The following is a 14,399-nucleotide window of genomic DNA, read 5'->3' as shown; positions in this document are numbered from 1 at the left end:
CCCTGGTGTCACCGGGAGATGTTGAACTGACTGAGCCAGAGGACGACTGGGACTTAAAGGGACGCTCGGTGCGCCACCGCACCAATCTGAGAGCACGGAGGGGGTTGTTGGGTCTCGCGTATTTTGTTTATCGATTCTAATCCCACTGAGCAGCAGGAGGTCTCCGCGTGATCCCGTTCAAGGCAGCCGTCACACTCGTGGGTCGCAGAGACAAAATGCAAGGTAACCGCTTTTCTTGTTCCGAAACAATCCAGCCCCGAACGAGCGGAGACCCAACCCCCACCCGGTCGCCACGGGACACGCAGGACGGCGCTCTGCGACGTGGACACACCCGCATGCCGCCCAGGTGTGTGCCGTGGAGCACTAGGCAACCTTGGCGGGAGACCAGGAGGCTCATGGGATACGTGCAGTGGATGGGGGAGGGGGAACATTCCAGAGACAGGCGGAGCACTTCCTGCCGTCTCTCTCTGGGACACTGGACACACTGGGGTGGACAGATGAAACACCAGTGCCAGAGGGGGGCGCTGTGACGTTCTCCTCGCCCATAACGAGCCCTGGGAATGCGGCATGTACCCGGGCAGCGCCGGGTGGGTGGGGGCTTTACCCCCCCCCCGTGTGCCACTTCCTGGCAGAGGAGCTCTCTGTACCGCGGTGCAGCAGCAGCAGAGATGTGGGTGATGGTTGGGGCTCGTCTGGACAAACAGTGCCGTGCCGTTCCCTTTGCCAACACACACAAACAGTGTGTGTGTGTGTGTGTGTGTGCGGCAAACAGAGAGCTGTGTGTCAGGGCCTCGGCTCACACTGCGGTCCCGTTCACACCGTCTGTAGACCGTAAATCTCTGACCTGGTTTCAGTCCCTCAACGGGCTGAGTCACAACTCATTATTTCAGCCCGGTGGCTCCTGGACTCCCTCTGTGTTTTTTTTTTTTTCTCTCTCTCTCTCTCTCCCACACACACACACACACACACACACACACACACACACACACACCCCCTGCGCCACCCGTCTTCCACCCCAATCAGAAGAGAACCTTCTGCAGCCAGATGAGTGGAAGAGTTAGTCTGTCTGTGTGTGTGTAGGTAAGACCCTGTGTGATCGGTCCTTCTCTTTCCCCATCTTGCAGTCCTGCCTTGTTGTTAGAGCTCCCCAACTGGTGGGGAAGACTGACAGCACTGCGGCAGCACTTTGCAGAAAGGCAGGTTTGTGGGCCGTTAGAAACAGGTCTCCCACACACACACACACACACACACACACACAAAAGAGAGTTCCCCAGACATATCTCCATTGTGTGCTGGATCTACCCAGGGGTCTCCTCCCAGTGCGATGCGCCTGGTGGACCCCCTGCGGGAGGCGTCCGGGGAAACAACTGAACCCCAAGGAGGTAATTTCTGCTGCTCGAACCTGCGATTTTGTTCCGTCGGTCCCTGCACGTGGGTCTGGACGTGGACATCGGCAGAACGGTAAATTGCAAGCCTGCGAGGTCATCTGGACGGTCACGCCTGATTCGGGACGGTGGACAGCGAGCACCATCCTTGTATGAAGAAGCACAGCAAAATGATCAGAGCTCCACATCGAAACCGCACATGTTCTTGGTTTTAGCTTCACTGTGGTGGAATGAACTCCCTCGGTCCCGCAGAGCTGCTGAATCCCTTTCGCCGTTCAAGAAGGGTCTCAAACCCATCACTTTCCGAGCCGCTTCTCTGCTGACCACCTACCACCTCCATGAACCTGCGCCATAGCATCCAACACGGTCACCTCTGTATGTCCCTTCAGTTCCATGCACAGTTACTGCGTAATCTGGTGTTGGACACGCTGACTGAGCTCCGACAGTGACGTGTGTGTATGTGCGTGCGTGTATAAAGCTCACTTTGTTCACGACGACCTTCACGTCACCATGGAGTAAAGCATCTGCCGATGGAGCAGATGTCGAGGCATCGGTGCAGCTCGTCTGCACTGAACCGCGATAAATCATCAGCGACGTCGAATTTTCACTCCTCTCTCGCACGCACACCTTGACGAGAGCCAGAGAGCAGCACTCCTAACCAGCGTGGCCCTGGGCACACAGACCGTCGCACTTCCTGTCACCCACCTTTACGCTTCCTGTGCACTTTGCGCCAGGCTGCCGCACACCTGTCCTTTATGGCCCTCGTCCCCAGGCGGTCGGCGGCACGGCCGGCGCTAGATGTGCGATCTGGTGTCTGCGTAGCGCCGTCCCGCTGAAAGCGTCCCTGTCGTGCGTGCGACAGTCGCCGGGGCCCCATGCAAATACTGTCCATCTGACAGCCAGAAGAGACCGACCGCTCCACGGCGGGCGGCTGCACCACAACTCACAGGTGTGCATCCGCTCGGTACACCACTAACTCTACTTTACCTATTTATAGAGCAGGGTCAGTCTTACTGCATCGATTCAGAGCAAGTACTTTGACCAAGGGCACTGCGGTGGGAATGGGATTCGAACCCAGGTCGCCCCAGTCGCAAGGCAGTGGCTCCAAGCAGCAGGCCACCCACAGAGCGAACCTCGGTTGGTTCCGCTCATTTTGGAACCACAGGAAGTCCAGTTTCCCGACAGCGGTGCCACCAGCAGCCCGTTCGGGCTGCGGTCAGGAGGAGGCGCTGTGCTGGCTGAGAGTACTGCCCCGTCGGACTGGGATGTGGTCTTCGTGACCGTGACCGAATTCCGGTCGGGTTCACACCTGCGTCCTTTGAGCAGAAGGCAGCAGCTCTAACTGCTACGCCACCTGCTGCCCCCAACTGGTAACATACAACATTTGTCATACTTCAAGTGACCTATGACTGAGTGCCAGGGCGCCCAGGATGTGCCTTATTTCCCAACCGGTACTTCCGGGATAGGCTCCGCACCCCCACGACCACTGGACACGGGTCACTCATCATGAATGAGTGCTGAATTTCCAACTGTGCTGTGACACATTAATAGAAAAAGCTTAAGAAACTTCCACTAATACAGAAATGTATTGTCTTCGTAGCGAAAAGCAGCTGAAGTCGGACCCCTAGCGTGGTGCGCGCGCACTGAGGAGGCGCCGCATGCATGTGAACGCGGAATTATAACGATGATTAAAGCCGAATAATGATCGGTGTCCCCCCCCCCCCCGACCGCATTGTGTTAAGCTGACGCCACTGCGTTCGGCGCGCGAGGCGGGCTCGTGGGAGGGGGGCAGTTTCGCAGGCAGATACCGGAGACCCGTCCCGCTGCTCTCACATTCTCACCTCGGCAAGGGCGTTCCGACCGTCGGGGGGGGGGAGCACTCTCGATTCAGACTCGCGCTCGCTTGCCCGCCCTCCCGCAGATCGGAGTCCACGTTCCTCGCGCTGCCTGCGGGACTCGGGATGTGACTGTGGCGCCGCCGCGCGGGGGAAGGAAGCAGCAGGAAGAGCCGGGAGTCGAGTTCGCTCGCGCCGCGGAGGGACACGCGAGAGGGAAAAGGTAAGAGGAGACGCCGGCGGGGCAGTAAAGGAGCGCGGCGGCGTTCGGCGTCTCCGTACTGCGTTTGCGCGAACGCGGATCGGCTGCAGAACTTGGAACTGCGGCAGCCCCTCCTCCCCCCTCACCGCCCCCTCGCCCCCCTCCCACTGCCGCAGCCGGACTGCAGCGCGCCGCCGGGCCGTTTCGTGCTCGAGCCATTCGGGCCAGAAGCCGGTTGTTCTTCCCCACCTCCACCACCACCACCTCCTTCTTCTTCTTCTCCTCCTTCTTCTCCTCCTCCTTCCCTCAGGTCATTGTGCCGCGCGGATGTGCCTGGGCTCGCGCACCTCCTCTCCCGCCGCGGCACACTGGCGTGCGGTGGGACTGTGAGGCGCGTGACGCCACAGCTCGGCGAAACGGAAGGTTTTTCGGTGAGTTTTGCTCCGCTCTTGATCACGTAAAGTTTATTTTTTTTGCCGAAGTTGTGCTGCTCTGTGTCGGCGTGACACCCTGGAAAAGAGGTTTTCGACCAGTTTGGCTCCCCGCCCCGGTCGGTCGGTGTCAGTATGTGAAGTTTTTTGTTAAGTTGCGGTCCTCCGCTCTCTGTCGATATGGCTGTGCCGCGAAAAAAGGTTCTGGTGACTTCGATTTTTCTGACGATGATGTGTAATTGTGAAGCTTGTGAGTGTGAGTTTTCCTCCTTTGTCGGTGAAACAGTGTAAAGTTTTGTTTTTCCCTAAGTTGTTGGGATCTTCTCGGTATATAACGACGGTGGTGAACACGGCTTTTTTTTTTTTCCCTTTTTTTTTTTTTTTTTTTTTTTGGTTAGTTCAGGTCCTCAGTGAAAATTCCTCTGAAAGAGTGGCAGCTATCAATGAAAATTAGTCACTTTTTCTTTAAGTTTTGAACCTCTCTGTCGATCTGTTTCTCGAAAGTTTTCGGTCAGTTTCGATCCTGTCGGTTGCGTTCCCAGCACAGTTGGGCTCGTCGGACCCGTGTCGTCGTCTTCCCCTCTCTGCTCCTTCCTGATGCTTTTCCATTTTTCCAAGGGAAGAAGGAATTTTTCCCCAGCCCAGGAACCACGTCTTCGGGATCAGTTCTTCTGGTGGTGGGACGAAACGAGAATTCTGCAGCAAAAGACAAACTAAACTTCAGCCGTGACTCAGGCGGCTTCTTAGCGGCCTGCCCTCGACGTTCAAGTTCGCTAAGTGTGTAACGACAGATGAGACCAAACTCTCCTTGAATTGTGTCCTGTACCTGCTGCTGTCCTTAGTTTGTAATCCGCCGCTGTTAATAATACCGAGGTTACCCACAATGCCAGTGGGGTGTGTGATGCTGGGCACTGATCTGCCACTCGGTGTTTCACAGGAAATCATGCCACAGGCTTATGACTGTCGCACTAACTTAAAGCAAAGTGATTTACATTTACATGTATTCATTTAGCACACGCTTTTCTCCAAAGCCACGTACATCTCAGAGAAAATACAATTTGTGCATTACATTAGGAGAAAGGGACACAGATAGTTGCAGATGTAGTGAACCTAGTTTGTTTCTTTCTGCTTATGCACCGATGTTTATCGCTCAAGTAGTAGGTGCACAAAATTATCATCTTTTTATGAATGCTACCTCGATTTTCAGCTCTGTCGACTATAATCAGCCATGATAATGGACATTTCTATTTTGCGAAACTTTCACATTTATTTTAGCTGATGCTTTTCTTCAAAGCAAATTAGTGTTAATCTACCTGGAATTGCGCATTACCCAGCTGGTTAGGGGTCCTCCCACCGGAGCAGTTTAGGACGAGTACCTTGCTTCAGGGTATTGCAGCCAGACGTAAGACCCGAACCTGTGGCCTTTGAGTCCAAAGGTGCCATCAGCTCTAACCACTATGCTACCAGCTGCCACTTTTCATCCACATTTGCGATCGTTGCTGTAGGCCTTTCAGTTGCTGGACACTCTGTTCTTGCTTGGCACAATGGGAACTGGTCCAGCAGACAACAAAAAGTTACAGATGTAAGCAAACATTTTGCATATCCTACCAGGCTGTGGGCCAACAGGGCTTCTTTTTTGGAGACGGGTTGCTTACATCACAGTGATCTTCTGTAGAACTGATTGTGCAGCACCATAGGCTCTGTGTTTGCTTAGAGGTATAGGGCTGCTTTACGTGAAGGTTTCAGGATTAAACCTGCCAGGTCTGCAGTTCTGCCTGCAGCACCACATTTGGTGGGGGGGTCGTTTCATACATGCATACTGCTAATGATGTAACTAGGGTTTGTGGAGAGGGTGAGTCTACCTGCTGTTACCTGCCCAGATGCCTGGGTAGACAAGTCAATTGCTTTACAGTCAGTCCCAGCCTCTGCCTCCATCCCCCACCACCGCCTATCTGCCCACACTGAGGAGCGTGCAGGTAGTGTCAGCAGGCAGGAACCATTGGGCAGGAGGAATGTGCCCTTGTTACCCTTGGTTTTATGCATGTTGCTGGCAAATGTGTTGAGTAAAGTTTCATCCTCTTTCACTCTAACGTGCTGTTTTTCATCTTTTGTAATAGTACTTCATTGTCTGGACTGTAGGGGTGGAGGGTGTGAATTGGACATTTAGACTTAGGAAGTTCTAAGGTGTGCCAAAGAGTTTGGTTACCTGGACTTCTCCATTTGGCTGAACTGTGAGGTATGGGGCAGGCTGCCTGTACAATTGGCAATGTGAAGAAAAGGAGCATGCCGTCGGCAGCCGAGGATTTGGAATCCACTGAGTCACTCCGGCTCATCGCTGGCTTGACCCCATGCTAACCATGTTGTCCAGCTGTGTTGCCCATGCAAAGTAATCATTTCCCGTCTTGTTTTATGGGCCTGGCTTCACGTGATTAGTTTTCCATGTGCCAAAGGCATGCATCTGAATGCGAGATGCCGTTTACAGTGAAACCATAGACTGGTCATTATGGGTGTGCTATAGGTGTAATTATTAGGCTAGTGGCTGGTCTCCTGAATTGGAGAGTGCATAAACCACTAGTCCAGGGATTAAATTGAAAACTGTGGTTTTTAACTAGCATTCCTGTGAGGTTGCTTAGGAATGCTCATTGGGTGTGTATCCCCCATCGTCTGTGTGGGTACCTAGAAGGACATACTGATGAGCTGTGGCTCGTTGTTGGAATCTATCTGGTAGATAAGTCGTTTAAATGCAAATGTGGCTCTGTCTGTGGAAGTTGTGGAGCAGTGACTTTCAATATAGCACTACCTGAGGAAGTGAGGATGTGGTGAGGTGATGAATGGCAGTCAGACAGTGTTTGCTGGGAGCTCAACCGTACAGTTTATGGGTCCATGGTTAAGTCTTTTGCATTTACATTATTCATTTGAATTTTTATTCAAAGCGATATACATCTGAGAACAATACAAAGTTTCCCACAAAGTAATTGTTCTTAAATTCTTCTCTATGACAAAATGCATCCTCTTGTTTTCATTGCTTAGGGGAATCTTAATTTCTGTTTCTAACAGTGTTTAATTGTTCAGTTTTTTTATATTACACCATAAATAATTTTGCTCAGAATAACTACATTTATCAAGTTTTAGTTGGACTGAATTTTCATTGAGTTTCTCTTAACATTTTCAGGTTTAACTGTATACAATGTATATATTGTAGTCAAACCTGCATATTGAATAAGGGCCCCCAGAGGGAAGGTCCTAACCTATCTGTCTTGCTGGTGTCTGCTTTTTCTGTGGAGAGTTGACTTGTCCCCACCCTGGCCCGCAGCAGACTTCCTCTTGGCTGTTGAGAGTCCGAGGCGTGGCGTCTGCGTGTAAGTATTGGGCCTTGGGTAATCCATCGCCACGGTGTGACAGTGCTTTGTTTTTATACAGGGAGCCTGCAGAAATGGCTGAACACCCTCTATGAGGACTGTCCACTTTGTCTTAGGTGCTCAGTTTAAGGATTTAAGGAGTCGCATCTAATTTTGGGTTTTGCTTATATTGTAATAGCTCTCTAGAACAATGCCTCTTGTTCTGAGGCATTTGACCTTTAGTGTCACTACATTTACATTTATTCGTTCAGCTGATGCTTTTTTCCAAGGGGACTTGCAGCATTAGGCTACTTACGGTGATTTACCCATTTATTCAGCTGGGCAATTTTTACTACAGCAATTTCAGGTAAGTATGTTGCTCAAGGGTAGTACAGCAGTTGGTGGGATTCAAACTGCTAACCAACAGTTCTAACCACTCTGCTACCTGCTGCCCCAAAGTCTTTGTTTTGCCTTGCTGTGTCCTGTTGACATTGAAAGGCAAAGGAACAGCCCACCTAGCTGCCACACCCCAATATGTGCTTTTTTTTGTCATCAGCCAGTGTGGTTGCATACCTGTGCAGGTCTGATGAAACAGGGTACTTGGTAGTCTTCCATTGTTACCTGGGATACAAAATTTTGTTGACTTTAGTGCTGGTTCATCCTGTAATTTTGCCAAGCTTGCTATTCTCTTTTTGAGTTGGGAGTGTTTGGCAGCTAGGGTTCACCACAGTTCATCACCCCTACTGCTGCTGTTAGGTTTCAGTATAAGAACAGTTCTCCTGACCTAGGACTGTCTGAGTGAGCAGACTTGGCTTATAAGTGTGTTCTGCTTCTCCCATGTCAAAGTGGGTCTACAGCCTCTGTCCTGCCACACCAGAGCTGCTCTGTGGAACATCCTCTCACAATTTTTTTTTTTTTTCCCCCCTCTTTTTCTCTATGAGAAAAAGAATCGGGTCAGATACTCTCACCCAGATGCCCTTGTGCATTTTGTCCAGTGTGCATTGTTCCTTTTTATTTGGCAGAGTTTGGAACAAAATTAGTATACTGACGAGCACAATGAGACGGCCTCCTTTGTAGTAATTATGTAAATCCCGCAGCTTTTTTTTTTTTTACTCCAAGTAATAAAGTAATATTTTCCCCTAGATATACAGGCATGTCAATTAGGCATTGCTGTAGACTGTTTCTTGAGTTATCGTGATGCTCCTTTAGTAAAGGAGTATGGTTTCCAGATGACGGCAGGCCACTCGTGGGTTCCAGTGATTTTTTTCAAAAGGTGTCGTGCGGTGTTAGAAGATAAGTCAGCTCCAAAGAAGTTGGATGTTGTGATATCCATGGGATATTCTCTGTTGGAATGGTAATCTCACCCTCCTCCTCTTCCCCGTTCTTTTCTTCTGAAGGTCCTCATGGCAGGCATGGCTTTGTCAAGCGATAGCTCTCCAGCCATTTATCGGGGCATTGCCCAGTTTCACATGTAGACACTGGTCTGCTAAGTTTGTACACAGAAGCCCTGATGAGTGCAGTTCTTTGCCTCTACTGTCTGCAGTCAGCCTGTCCAGTAGGGGGTGAAAGCTATGATGAACCTTACCCAAAAAGGCATTGGGCCTTGATCAGGCATTCTTGAGGAATGCAGTATAGTTTTTTTAATATAGTTTTTTAAAATGATTTTTTAGAAAGACTCACTGGCTTCTGATTGCTTGTTATCAGATCCAGTTTGGTTTCTTTATAGCTTGGTAATGAAACGAAGAACCTCAAGATAATTGTTCTTAATCAAAAGCACATTGACTGAAAGGAGTTGGTTACTTTATTTTACTATTTAGAAAAAAGGTTTCATGGAAGATGTCCCAGTCCTCCTGAGTGGATCCTGAAGAGCAAAGAGGGTGAACAAAAAATGGAAGACACAATGTGTGTACTGGATATTCAGCTGGGCCAAACAGTCAGGCTTAATGTAAATTTACATCTGTTCATTTAGCAGATGCTTTTCTTCAAAGCAATTTCCAGTGAACACTGTAGTACTTAGCTGACACCTTTTCACCCAGGGTGACTTGCAGTGCTAGATATGCTACCTGCAGGGAGTCACTCATCTATAAATTAGTGAAACAGTGTCGCACGCACGCGCGCGCACACTGAGTGATTTATGTGTCCAAGCTGACACAGATGTGGATTCGCCCTTGAAATGCAGCTTTCCCTGGTACAAATTTTGGGGAAGTCTGAAGTGAACCTCTGAACTCCTAGATGGATACATGACCACCTCAACCAGCATTACTTCCCATGTGCTGGCAATGGATGGTTTGGGTTCAGTTTCTGAATATAGGGGCCCCTCCAGAACTTTTTAGTGTGCAATTGTGCACTTGCAGAAGCCAAACTAGTTCAATTTTCACAAGTTTTTGGGAACACGTCCATCTTTGGCTGTGCTGTGGAACAAATGAAGATGGCCATGGCAGGTATTGAGCTGTTTTAGAGTAGGAACTTAGAACTGTGAGTGTGATAGATTTACAGTCTCTGACTCCTCACAGTTCCATCTTCTGGAACAGACTACATATGACACTCTACATTTTGCTGTTGTCTGGCTGTGTACTGGACTTTTTTTTCCTTCATCTGTCTCCTATTTAGGTTATAAATGAGGAAGAATATTGGGTGCGTAGTGTGGGGAAGCAGGACCACTATGCCTCTTATTTAGTTTGTGTTTGAGGGCCTCATCCATCCACTGTGAAGTTGCACCATTTTTTTGTGGATGTTTTCATTACTGTGGTCATTAGTTTGATGGCATGAGCGCATACATTACAGGCATGCTCATCACAGTGATCAGTCTGTCATCATTATAATCACTGTATACCAAACATCCATAGTTAAAATGAAGTTAAAATTTGGATGACAAGCCAGGACCTCCTGTGGTTAGCTCGTTCTTGCTGTATGGGATGAATGAAGTTGTCAGTGCTGGTATGTTACCAGCAGTGTGTGACCAGGGTTCCGGTACCACCACCTTCTGGCTCACTAAGCAGAAGAGGTAATGGCTTCCTGGAGACAGACAGGAAGTGCTGGGGATTTTTTTTATTATTATTATTATTTCTGGGAGGTGGGAAGGAAAACCTTTCATTTTTTGTCAAAGCTGTGTTGTCTTCCCTCTGTTGGAAGTCTTTCCTTTTTCTAAATGTAAAGGCCCTATGGTCACTTTCATGCCAACTGAGCCTTTTAAATGCTGTGTTAGTGATGACTGCCTTGGCTCGGGCTTTGCTGGGTGTTGTGCTTGGGTCTGTGGACTGGCTATATTCCAGTCTTCCCTCTAGACAATCTGACCTGCCAGAGTGAACATATGTAAGGACATGTCACTGACAGGTTTCCAGGTTGCTGAGGGTGGGTGGGTTGCTTCTGAAGGCATTTCCTGTAAATTGCCCTAGTGCAAGGCTTTTGTGTATTGGGCATTGAGGACAGCCCCATTGCCTAGCCTCTTTGTTTCTCAGGGCCTAAGATCACTCTTTGTGCCCTTCTCAGTACCCCTACATTTCTTGGGATCCTCTACAGAATCCTGTCAAGCAGGACAACCCAGGCTACTTTAGTGTTGCCTGTGCAATACAAAAATAGAGCAGTTTCCCTGAACCACTTTCCCTTACAAGGCCTGGCTAGGTCAGGTGTGCGTGTGCTTACGAGAGAGAGGGACGGCTGAGGCTGGGAGTAGAAGCCTTGTAGCATAGCCTTTGGGTGGGGGGTTTTGCATATTTGGCATACTTGAACTTCTTTCACTATGGTTCAAGGTGCATTCCTCCCCATTGGAAGGTGGAGATGACTGTGTTGAAACATATGCACCCTGGATTTTAGTTCTGGAGTTTATGATGGTGCCCTCTGTAGGACTTGATGGACATTCTTGGTGTCATTGTGGATTGCAGAAAGTTTTCCTGTGGCGCTTCTTTGTGCAGCCAGCTCTGAAACTGTCTGTCTCGAGTTCATCCTTGTCACTGATGAGTGCTAGAGAGCTGAACTGGGGCTTGGACCAGACTCGCATGGTTTACGGCAAGGAGACCCAGGTTCTCACCCTGGTGCGAAAACCATGGATTAGGAAACCAAGTGAGTCTTTGTCTAAGCATCTAACTGTGTTTTTATTGACATGTCGTGCTCAACTCTCCTGGAGGTTGACTCATTGCCGTACCGAAGGTCTGAGCAACGCTTGTATCATACATTGTTTTTTCAGCATGTGATTCTGTGTGTGTGACGGTGCCCAAAACCCTACTGATTTGTGGATGGGGAACATTGTCAAAGTGCTGGATTATTTGCTAAACAATCTGTTAGCAAACTGGTGAGCCTTGACCCATCTTTGCTCTTGAAGGACTAGGCCTTTTTTGGAAGCTCCTTATGTACTGTAACACGATTGCCTCACCAGTTTCACTTCACTTTATTTCAACTTGTCACATTATTAGCATAAACTACCCCGTCCCAACTTTTTTGGAATGTGTTGCAGGCAACTTCAGAATAAACATTTCTTCAAAATACAATGCAGTTGATTAGGTAAAACACAAAATACCTTGTATTTGTATTGTTTTTGTTTGAATACAAGTGAAAGTAAATTTACAAATCAATCCTATTTCTTAGCATTTTCCATATTGTGTCAACTTTTTGGAATTGGGATTGTAGCATCAATAACTAATATAGTAATGTATAGCCATCAACCTTTGTTGAGCACTCTGTCAGTGTGAGAAGAGCATTCTATAAGCATTGAATATGGTTGCCAAATAGAAAACCATGTTGGACTGTTCAGCTGCTGATCTGCTTTAACATCTCACCGTTAGGACCTTGTCTGTTCCTTTCTTGTTCTCTGCATTTCTGGGGCATGTGGCAGTGCAGCTAGCACTAGTGAATGCACAGTGGTGGGGTGTGGGGGCAGGGGGCTGGCCCACACACCTGTATCAACATCCCGAAGCTGGCTTTCATCAGTCCACACGCAGTACTGGCACGCAGGCGTTGTGGGATGGGGGCCAGAGGGGGGTGGGTTCCTTTTAGACATTATAGGAGTCACGCTCTCTTCTGCTAAACAAGTTCTTCTCGGGGAGGGAGAGATTGTGCCAACTGCTTTTAAAAAAGTCACCCATTTTGCCACAGATCTTCTGCAGCATTCCAGCATGGGCTGGGTAAGTGGGGTTTAAGGGCATAACCGTGGTCTTTCATGGTAAAGCTGCTCTTAAAGCCTGTCCTTTATGCTTGGAAGGGTCCTTGTGCTTGTTGGAGGACCGTTGGGTCATTAAGCTACCTACCAGACATCTCATGCTGAAAGCCCAGTGCTCTTTCTGATTAGGTCCTGGGCATCTTTGTCTTTGGAATTAATCCCCCCCCCCCCCCCCCCCCTTAATAATCACATAATATACATCTCTGAGGGGAGAGCTTTTGTGAACAGAGCAGTCTCTGGCTTCTTTTGTTTCCTTTTCTTTCTTTCTCCTAGAATGTCAATCTGTTTTTTTTCTCCATCTTTCTATTTTAAGCCACAAGGAAACCTGAATTTTCTCTCCTGGAAGCACACTAAATGTATAAATATTCAGGTTTTGGTCTGTTTTGTACTAGTGCAGCTGTTGATTGTGTCATGCTTTGGTTTTGCTATGTTTTTGAGGATTTCAAAATCTTTCAAAGCACTGAAATGCCCATAGAGGGTCCTTTTACTGTTCCACGGCCATCTAATCCCTTTGGACTAGAAACATAAGCCTTAGTAGCAAATATAAAACACAAGAAAAACAGCCGTAAATACAGAGACGGCTGGTGAACCGCACTTTCAGCTCCATTTGACACTGAATTTCTTTGCTCTTTTTTCCCCGTTTTCCCTGCTCAGGCATTCCTGTTATAAATAGTTTGGTTGCTGTTTGATCCAGAGTTGCGTTCCAGGTTGGAGATGTTGCTCTTGGCTAAGTCCAGGCGCCCTGAGGGCTGCAGGGTTTTGCAGACGCAGCACAAGGCCTGTGCGCAGCTCGTCTCATAGTATCCATGGGGACTAACCTTGTTCCCCAATTTGGGAAATTGTATTTCATGTTTCTTCGATTGCTGTTAGCTCATGCAGCTCCTTCTCTGCAGTTTGCTGTCAGCAGGTTTGGGATGCAGAGATTAGACAGAGGAGTCACTCTCAGCCTAACTCTGGGCTCCCTGTCTTACACTGAGAGTGAGGACAGTTTGAAAGGGAACATCTGGCTTTCTGCATCCCTTGCAGATTGGATGTCGTCAGTGTCGTGGGTTGAATAAAGTTTTCTCTGAATGATAGTGGGCTTGTCCTACTGTCGTCCCTCTCTACCTGAAGTTCTCTGGGCCTTTAATGATTTGTTCTGACATGCCATTATGACTAGTGTCTTTGGTAGCCGGAGGTGTAATGGGACGCGTTGCACTCAGAGTAAATTGTACAGAGTGTTTTTCTGCCTCTCCCACAAGTAGTGACGCACAGATCCTTTTGTCTCGAGTAATTTGGCGAGAGGAAGGCATGGCCATGCTCTGAGATAATGACTCCTCAGGAATACCAGACTTTCCCAGGTGTGTTTGTGGGACCTGTTCCTTGCATTCACTTCAATTTATTTTTCTTAATCGTTCTGACTTCATAAAACACATCTGCATTTTTTTCAAGCAAGGGTGGGGGGGCTTGCTTGTCACACACACTGCACTCCTGTTGTCAGGAGTGTTTTTTCTATAGTGGCTCAACTTCCATGTCTAAGGAAGGGGCTTGCTGATGTTGCTCTGATAGGGGCAGTGTGATTGCAGACTGCTATGTGCACCTGATTGTAAACCAGACATCACAGGGTAATCACTGATTTCATAATACTCTGTGTGAGACCTACCAGACTGGCACTTCCCATGGAAGGTGCATTGTTACTGTGGAAGACATGCAACTGTAGAGCTTGAAGTAAATGACTCTTTGTAGAGTGATTCTGGAGTGAGTCACATAGCTTCAAGTTGTATGTCTGGCCAGGAGAGAAATGCAGTAGACTGCAGAGACTGAGATCACAGCTGTGATTACTCAAAGTAGACAAGTATCCCCAATGCCTGTGGTCCATTCACTGCCATTGTGCCAATTGGCCAGATGGCACTAGATGCCTGGCCTTTCTTGAAAGATTTAGGAGTCCTTTGCTGTCTTTGGAAGGAGTGGCACATTAGTGAGTTTTGCAAGTTCAGCATGGTGCAGGGATTTTCCCAGAGCATGCATTTTTTGCCTTTCCCATCTCTTCCTCAGCCAGAAGGCACGCGGTAGACAC

General features: G+C 48.5%; 1 protein-coding gene across 6 annotated transcripts in view; it reads left to right on the top strand.

The window, feature by feature from the left end:
* Positions 1 to 2,550: 2,550 nt before the first annotated feature.
* The window catches only part of luzp1 (leucine zipper protein 1), a 34,369-nt gene continuing 22,520 nt past the window's right edge, over positions 2,551 to 14,399 (top strand). For 5 of the 6 annotated variants that reach the window (XM_018732025.2, XM_018732002.2, XM_018732017.2 and 2 more), the window contains exons 1-2: positions 2,551 to 3,443; positions 3,733 to 3,853. The gene's annotated coding sequence lies outside the window, so the exon portion shown is untranslated. The remainder of the gene's footprint in view (positions 3,444 to 3,732; positions 3,854 to 14,399) is intronic. The other variant, XM_018732034.2, reaches the window with a different exon arrangement.

This window comes from Scleropages formosus, chromosome 15, assembly GCF_900964775.1.
Source record: "Scleropages formosus chromosome 15, fSclFor1.1, whole genome shotgun sequence".
Classification (NCBI taxonomy): Eukaryota; Metazoa; Chordata; class Actinopteri; order Osteoglossiformes; family Osteoglossidae; genus Scleropages; species Scleropages formosus.
Note: the sequence above shows the minus strand (reverse complement) of the source record. Positions and strands in the feature narration are given on the sequence as shown.